Source organism: Lactuca virosa, chromosome 7, assembly GCF_052849685.1.
Source record: "Lactuca virosa cultivar CGN04683 chromosome 7, Lactuca_virosa_CGN04683_v6, whole genome shotgun sequence".
NCBI lineage: Eukaryota > Viridiplantae > Streptophyta > Magnoliopsida > Asterales > Asteraceae > Lactuca > Lactuca virosa.
This window is the reverse complement of record NC_136432.1, coordinates 176351955-176361251: the sequence shown is the minus strand read 5'-3', so window position 1 is coordinate 176361251 and position 9297 is coordinate 176351955. Positions and strand designations below refer to the sequence as shown.

The 9297-nt window shown below is 43.9% G+C and overlaps 1 long non-coding RNA gene across 1 annotated transcript in view; it reads right to left on the bottom strand.

Moving 5' to 3' along the window:
- Positions 1 to 610: 610 nt before the first annotated feature.
- Positions 611 to 9297, bottom strand: part of LOC145123546 (uncharacterized) — a 32998-nt gene continuing 24311 nt past the window's right edge. The window contains exon 4 of the long non-coding RNA XR_013715188.1: positions 611 to 722. This is a non-coding gene — a long non-coding RNA (uncharacterized LOC145123546). The remainder of the gene's footprint in view (positions 723 to 9297) is intronic.

Here is a 9297-nt window from a genome sequence, read left to right as displayed (position 1 = left end):
TAACCTTAATGTATCCACCCCGCAACTATTGACATACCAATAAAGACCTTTTTAGTTCTCAGATAAGTAATTAATAGACACACAAAATACTCCTATAGTATTTTAAGTTTATGTTCTGTTCTACTGTTCTCGTTGTAGTAGTGTTGGTAAGTTTTTAGACTTGTTGCAACCTCACAACCACACTTAGGCACATGCTAATCACTCCTCGGATAATGTAGTTGATCAGGCTACATCTTCCCAGGGTTGACCATATGTCTCTAAGTCTACTTGTGATGTCCAACAATCGTAATTCTTTTGTTCTGTCCTAGTGACACTGATTTTAGTATGAATGCATGTATGTATACTTAGTTAAATATTTTATTATTTAAAAGTATAAACTCTTTATCAGAGTATTTTAATCCCGCTGTGTTTATAGTTCGTATATCTTTTATGGGTTGATACACTCGATTCACCATAAACAATGCTCTGATACCAATCTGTCACACCCCAAAACCGGAACGGCGGAAACGTTCGGGGGTGGAGGACGTCATGTTCAGTATCACAACAATGCAAAGTAGTAAACAAGCAACAACATCATCCATTGCATTAATAATATAATTTCATACAAGTGTGTTCTGTCAAGTTATATTGACACCAAAAATATACATCAAAAAAATAAAAGATGAGTCTTGAACGAGCTCCATCTTCTCAGAACCTGGCACCGGTACCTGTCTACTGGTGACCTGAGAATACAAGTTATTTTGAAAGAGTTTATCAGCTTTAAAGCTGGTGAGCTCATAAGTATATTAGTGTCTGTATTTGTATGAAAGTGTTTGTAAGTCTGTAATGTATAAGTTTTGTAAAAGTTTATAATTGTTTGAACTCTCCTAGAAAACCCTATGTTTCCTACTAAAAGTAGCCTTCTACCAAGGCATCTAGTGTATGTATGTGTGTCTCTTGTAAGAGTATGTATTTTCCCAAATCTGACTATTATTAACCAAAAATATAGTTTTTACATTATTGTTTATTGTGTGAATATCACAAAGTAAATGTAAAGGGAAAATGAAATAGTACTGTAGTGTTGTATTAAGTAACTACTGCTGTACTAATTACTTTAAACTATTTGTTATTTAAAGTACCATGTGATCGGCCTGTATCCTGCTACCGACTCTATAGTAAAACGACGATGTAAGACGTCGTAAGAAATGACGTTTGGCACCCGTAGACTTGCAAGTCCCACTGTAGCGAGCAGCAAGGTGTAGGATAGTCAATCCAGTATAGATCTATACACAAACTCATACGCTCCCCAATTAAGGAGATTCTGGATACAAAACAGGTCATGACAGGTAGTGCCATGCCCCCGTTAAGTGGCTCACATAACTGTAAGTAATGTATATGTATATGTATATGTATGTGCTAGCTGTATTGTGTGTTCTTTCTCTGTCTAGCTTGTATGTTTTGTTTCTCATCACTGTGTAGTATGTTTGTTTCTCATCACTATGTATTATGTTTGTTTCTCATCACTATGTATTATGTTTGTTTCTCATCACTATGTATTACTCATGAATGAACTGACTCATTGTATGTTTCATTGTTCTAGTAATAGTATCTTCCTAAACTATACCTATTATAGTTTACTAGTAATGTTGTTTGTGTATATGAACATGTTTGTATACCTTTGCTACCCAAAGGCATTGAACTGAATGAAAGAAGTAACCTTTTATATCTATACACATATACATGATATATAACTAGGATTCAAACGACCTTTGGACAAATAACCCGAATACCCTAAGTCCACAACCAAACAAGGAACAGGAAGTAAGGTGAGCTATCAGTCCTAAGTCCTTTCAATCCTACTTATATAATTATATCCATATAGATACACAGAATATAAGTTAAAAGAGTTTAATAAAAGTATTTGATAAGTAAAAGAGTTTGTAAAACAGTTTGAAGTAAAACAGTTTGATAACACAGTTTGAAAAGTAAGAAATCCACTTGTTTGGTAGTTATTAATCACATGTGATTGATATAATAACTATAATAGTTCAACTTGTATTCCCCCCCCCCCCCATAAAAGCAGTTAAAAACATTTAAAAGGTTAATTAAGGGGTATGAACTCACCTGTAGTGAGTGGTTTGGATGAACGGAATGTATAGGATGCTAGGTGTCAAGTGAAGACTTGTACACACGCGATGATCCTAGTTAACATATAATATCACATATATGTATCCAATTAGTCTTTAAACAACTAATTAACAAAGTTAAGACATCATAGGACATGTAAAACACCTTATATAAGTGCTATAAGTCCTAAGGATTGCATCTAAGTGTTGTAGGACATTGCTATTGAGTTTAGGGTTCAAGGGGACCCTTTATTTGAGTTTACGGTTTTGTGACCATAACTCATTGAGTTTACGGTCGTAAACCCATGAGTTTATGGCTGTAAACTCATGTTTCTTGACCATCTTGTGTTTTGAAGCCTTAAAGATCACAAGAAGCATTCCTACTTCATGTTTAAGCCTCAGGAAGAGATTAGGGCACCATTTCACTCCTTTTTAGGAGTTTATGGTCCTTGGACCATTTCCCTTTGGGTTTACGGCTGTAAACCCAAATGGTTTATGGTCTTTTGATGTTTTCAAGTCCTAAACACATTAAGGAAGGGATCTAGGCTAGTTTCCAAGGCTTAGAAGGGACTAGGGCACACTTTGGCACCCTTAATAGGGTTTACGGTCCAAGAACACCTTGGACCGTAAACACCTTGATCTTGTGTTTCTTCGGTGTTTTCTTGATGTTTAGAAGTGTAACAAGCCTTATAACACACTAGGGTAGGAGTACTTACTAGGTAGAAGCTTGAAAAAGTGCTAAAAGTCCAAGAACACTAGTGTGTGTTCTTGGTGTTCTTGGTGAAACTTGAAGATCTACACTTTTAGAATGATTTCACGGATGGAATCATGTTAGATCACTAGATTAAGTAAGATATCAACTTTTTAGGGCTAGAAACACTTACAATGTTGAAGATCAAGAAGAAAAGTCGATGATACTTGAGAGAGAATTGAGATTTTGGATCTTGAAAATGTGAAAAGTGATAAATAATGACTAAGTGTCATATTTATACCCTCTTTTAGGGTTTACGGCCGTAAACACCTTTGTTTAGGCCGTAAACTCCAAACTTTTGGAGTTTTGGAATTTTATTGTTGCACAATAAACCCTAGGGCATCCTCTCTCCTGTTATCTCCTGGAGTACTAATCTTAAAATACTCAAACTTATTCCAAAAAGCTTGAAAATTAGCAGAAACAGTTTTGACTCCTATTGAAGTGAATGGTTGTACAGAATAGAAATTTCGGGTTGTCACAGATTAGGGCTAAGGATCTAGGAAGATGCCTTATGTGCCTACTATATGTTCTTATTGAATTACATGCTAGAACTTATTAGTTAGTGATATGATGGTCTAAATAGAATATGCTTGGATTGCTTAATCAATGCCCGAATGTTGCTTGCTTTGTGCTTTTAGGAGTTATAGCTATCTTTAACTAATTAGTAAACGAATACGTTAAGTTAGATATTGCAAGGACTAAATAATTTCAGAAGGTTAGGTCTAGCCCTATTTTGCAGCTCTTGTTTGAGTCCAACCGTTGTAGGGTAGGACCTCTCATTCGAAGAATTATCTGGTCTTAGTGATATGTAATGGTATTCGCAAGCTAGATAGGTAAAGGTATCAGGAATTCCTTATGCAGCTGATGGCGGAGAGTAGGTCAGAGATTACCCTAGGGTAAGCCTAGGAAGAGAATAGCATGGAGGGCGATAGTAGTAGAGGTAACTTGGTGAAATCAAGGCAATCCTTGAGGAAAGTACGGATAGATGTGGAAGGTAGTATGGGCCCATACTACTAAAAGAAGAGGATCCGTACTCGAGTCAAGGAGGCCTGAGATAGAACCAGAGAACTTGTTGAATGTGTGAGATCTCTCGAGGTTATGTATGACCCTGACAATTATGTGTTTTGTTTTGAATGGTGGTGATTACGCATTACGGAGCAGGAGGTTCAGGGTTTGGGTCAGGATCAGGTTCGGGTTCGGGTTCGGGTTCCGATCCAGTCGATGAGGGACTACACGAGTTTATCGCGTCTGAGATCACGAGAGCTATCCTTGAGTCGCCCCCTGTGATTTTCGGGTCGATCAAGGAAGGGATTATCGAGCTGATGGAGGATCGCATCAGGGCATTTTGGAGTGATATGGCGTCTAGCCAATCACGGACACGCACACTCTCCTTCACGGATTTCAGGGGATGTGGTGCGCCAGACTTCCATAGGGTGAAGGACCCCATCTTGGCCGGGAGGTGGATTGCAGACATAGAGTCTGCTCAGTTGATGAGCTTCTGGCCTGAGGGGTCGAAGGTCCGGTATGCTGCAGGATGTTTGAGGGACCGAGATCGAGATTGGTGGGAGGTGGTCAATGACACATTGGGAGCCCCAGCCATTGAGGCTATGACCTGGTCGGACTTTGTGACCAAGTTTAGGGCTGAGTTTGCACCGGCTGTGGAGCTTCAGCAGCTGGCCAGAGAGTTTATGGATATGAGGCAGACGACTGAGTTGGTGGCGGATATTACTGCCAAGTTCAGGGAGAGGGCCTTATTGGTGCCTCAGTACGTAGGGCATGAGGAGATGCGGAAGACCGCTACCACGACATGATGAGAGATAACATTCGGAAACATGTCAGCTACTCGGCATGTCCTACATTGGATTACATGATTGCGAGAGCGAGGGAGAGGGAGATTTTCAGATATTGCGTTTTGAGGTTATATGGCGAGCGTTACCTCGTGGACTTGGTTCCCATTCTGTTGCGTGGGAACGAGGTTAGCATCGGCATGGATTAGCTGAGCCCTAATGGGGCGGTGATCGACTGTGCACAACAACTGGTGCGTATCAGGACCCCAAGTGGGAGAGAATTGGTAGTTCAGGGCTAGAGGCCGCAACGAGGACCAGCCTTGTGCTCAGCAGCGAGGGCTAGGCGCTACCTTCAGCAGGGTTACGTAGGGTACGTCGCCTACGTTATGGATACCCGGGGGGCGGGTAAGGCGACTGTGAGTGATGTGTCGGTGGTGTGAGACTACCCAGACGTATTTATAGAGGACTTTCCTGGGATACCTCCGGAGAGACGGGTGGACTTCAGGATCGACCTAGTCCCAGGTGCGTCTCCGATAGCCAAGGCACCATATCGGTTGGCTCCTCCCGAGATGCAGGAGTTGTCTACACAGCTGCAGGAGCTGTTAGACAAGGGATTTATCAGGCCGAGCAATTCGCCTTGGGGAGCCCCGATCCTGTGTGTGAAGAAGAAGGACGGGTCGCATCAGATGTGTATAGATTATCGGGAGCTGAACAAGGTAACGGTGAAGAACCGTTACCCACTTCCGAGGATTGATGATCTCTTCGACCATCTACAGGGGGCATCTTGGTTTTACAAGATAGATTTGCGTTCAGGCTACCACCAGATGCGAGTCAGAGACGAGGATGTACAGAAGACTGGTTTTCAGAGTCGCTATGGCCACTACGAGTTCGTGGTGATGCCCTTCGGGCTCACCAATGCTCCTGCCGCGTTCATGGATCTCATGAACCGCGTATGCAGACCGATGTTGGATCGATATGTGATAGTCTTTATTGACGATATCTTGGTTTACTCCAGGACGCATGAGCAGCACGATGAGCACTTGCGAGAGGTGTTGGATACCCTGAGGAGGGAGAGATTGTACGCCAAGTTCTCCAAGTGCGATTTTTGGTTGTGCGAGGTGCAGTTTCTGGGGCACCTAGTCAACCAGAACGGGATTATGGTCGACCCAGCCAAAGTGGAGGCCATGATGAGATGGGAGGTTCTGAAGTGTCCATATGAGATTTAGAATTTCCTAGGGTTAGCAGGCTATTACCGGAGATTCATTCAGGACTTCTCCAAGATAACGATACCCTTGACCGGGCTGACGAAGAAGGTCGTCGTATTTCGTTGGCGGCCTGAGCAGCAGGCAACGTTTGAGACTTTGAGGCAGAGGTTATGCGAGCCACCAATCTTAGCCCTACATGAGGGCGTGGAGGATTTTGTGGTATACTGCGATGCGTCCATTTTGAGTTTGGGCGCAATATTAATGCAAAGAGGGCACGTCATCGCCTACGCATGGAGGCAGCGGAAGCCTCACGAGGCGAACTACCCGACGCACGATCTGGAGTTGGGGGCAGTTGTCTTCGCCCTCAATATTTAGCGACATTACCTCTATGGGGTCCGTTGTACCATTTACATGGATCACAAGAGTTTGAGGTACCTCATGGGTCAGCCGAATCTGAACATGAGGCAACGTCGGTGGCTAGATGTCGTGAAGGATTACGACTGTGAGATGCTCTACAACCCGGGAAAGGCCAATGTTATGGCCGATGTGCATTGCCACAAGGCAGCCCCGATCAGAGATATCTGCTTGAGGACAACGGTGGTGACTCCATTCTTGGAGTAGATCCGAGAAGCCCAGCAGGAGGCTATGAAGGAGGAACATCGGAAGATTAAGCGTATTATGGATCAGGTTTCCTCCTTCGACTATGATAGTCGCGGGCTGTTGATACTCCATCGCAGAGTGTGGGTTCCGTATCATGGAGGTGTGCGCCAGGTTTTGATGGAGGAGGCGCACAAATCCAGGTTTTCTATCCATCCCGGGGCGACGAATATGTACAGAGATCTTCGTCCTAACTATTGGTGGCCCTGCATGAAGCGGGATGTAGCCTGGTACGTCGAGAGATGTCTGGTCTGCTGGAAGGTCAAGGTCGATCACCAGATGCCTCACGACAAGGCACAACCGTTGGATATCCCTATGTGGAAATGGGAAGATATTACTATGGATTTCATCACAAAGCTTCCCAGAACCACACAAGGGGTGGATTCAATTTGGGTCATCATGGATCTATTGACCAAGAGTGCTCGTTTCATACCGATCCGGGAGAGTATCTCGGTCGAGAAGCTGGCTGATATCTACATCAGAGAGGTAGTATCTCGACACGGAGCGCCAGTTTCTGTGATTTCTGACTGAGACGTGCGATTCGCTTCCAGATTCTTGAAGAAATTCCATGACGAGTTGGGTACTCTTCTGCATTTTAGCATGGCTTTTCACCCTCAGATGGATGGTCAGAGTGAGCGGACCATCCATACCTTGGAGGACATGGTGCGAGCATGCGTATTAGACTTCAGTGGTAGCTGGGATACCTACCTTCCCTTGGCAGAGTTTTCTTACAATAATAGCTACCACGCGAGTATCAACCGTCCTCCCTTTGAGATGTTGTATGGGAGGAAGTGTAGGACCCCGATATGTCGGGCAGAGGTTGGGCAGAGGGTCATGGGGAGTACCAAAGTGATGCTCAAGACAATGGAGAGGATACAGCAGGTCAGGAGCAGGCTTCAGACACTGATCGGACCTAGAGTTCCAGGTCAGGGATAGGGTCCTCCTGAAGGTGTCACCTTGGAAAGGTGTCATCCGGTTCAGGAAGCGGGGCAAGTTCGGGCCCAGGTACATTGGTCCTTTCAGGGTTGCAGCCCGAGTGGGCAAGGTGGCATATAGGCTGGATCTGCCAGCCGAGCTTAGTCAGATCCACAATACTTTTCATGTCTCCCAGCTGCGGAAGTGCCTGGTAGACGACGCTGCGGTGGTGCCTCTAGAGGATATTCAGGTTGATGACAGCCTGAACTACATCGAGTGACCAGTAGCCATTCTCGACAGGAAGACGAAGGATCTGAGGAATAAGAAGGTCGAGTTGGTGAAGGTGCAATGGCAGCACCGCAAGGGTTCAGAATGGACTTGGGAGCCGGAGGACTAGATGAGGGAGCACTACCCAGAGCTTTTTCCGGATGCTGCAACAGACTTCGAGGACAAAGTCTAAAATAAGTGGGGAGATTTGTAACGCCCGGTTCCTGGTACGTATTTTAAATAAGAATTATGCATTTTTTACAAAGGGACTCGACGAGTTGGAGGCCCCAAACTCGTCGAGTATGAATGGGAGAAGTTTGGACGCGGGACTCGAAATCTACTCGATGAGTCGAGAGCCTCGACTCGACGAGTAGGGCTGCCAGAGTGAAACCCTAATTTTTAGGGATTTCACCCTATTTAAACACTTTATCTGGCCTCCATCACCTCCAAACATCAGTCACGAAACCCTAGCCCACTTTGAGTGTTCTTAAGCCATTGTTGTGTGTTTTTGGTGGTTTTGAAGCTTGGGAGATCAAGAGGAAACAAGTAGATCCAGAGTTTGTGCTCCATTTCCATCTCATTTGAGGTATAAATTCTATACCTTGTCCATTCATTTACTAGATCCCTTCATGGTCTAGTTTAGGGCTTTTTGGAGCATAATATGAGACCATTCATGGATGCAAGCATGTTTTGGGGTAATAACTTCAGATCCAGAGTCTTAGAGGGACTCCATGGCATAAAGGTGCCAACTTTATGTCCATGGGAGTCCCATGCATCTTATGAACCACTTTTTAGGGATTTTTAAGCTAAATAGCCCATGCATGAACGTAAAGTTTGTAACTTTACGTGTTATATCGACCCTAGGAGGCCATATCTATGTTTTGGATACATTAAGCCCGACAGAAATCGACTGTATGGATTTGGAATTTGGGGGACTCAACGAGTCGTTCTTAGGACTCGGCGAGTTGGGTCGTGGTTCCCCAACCTTTTCTGTTACTAAGAAAACTTGTTGAGTCTAGAAGATGACTTAGCCAGTTAGACGTGTTTATGGACTTGAAGATCTAAGAACTCGACGAGTCCAAGGATGAACTCGGCAAGTTGATAGCAAATGTCCCGACCTGTATGAAGGAGAACTCGACGAGTCCAAGGAAAGACTCGACGAGTTCAAATGGAAAGTCTCGATTTTGTAGTAAGGAGAAACTCGGCGAGTTAGAGAGTAACTCGACGAGTTAGATCGCTAGTTCGAGATTCTCTGAATTATGGAACTCGACGAGTTGATGGACCAACTCGGCGAGTTGAGTTAATCAGGATGTTGACTTTGACCAGGATGTTAACCTTGACTTTTACCATTGACCAGAGCTGACCCTAAAAGGGGTTATAAGTTTGAAAGAGTAATTAAAAGAGATGTTATGTGTAGGAGTTTGAGGAGAGTTGATCCCATCACCAAGGACAGTTCAGTTACTGCACGACATTGAGGTGAGTTGTCTTCCAGTAGAAGTGGGTCTAAGGCCACAATGCCGACCCACTAGTAGGAGTTGTTGTTAGATGATTGTCTTCGTGATAATTGTCTGGTATGCCACTATCTGATATGCTTTATGTGCTAGGATGCT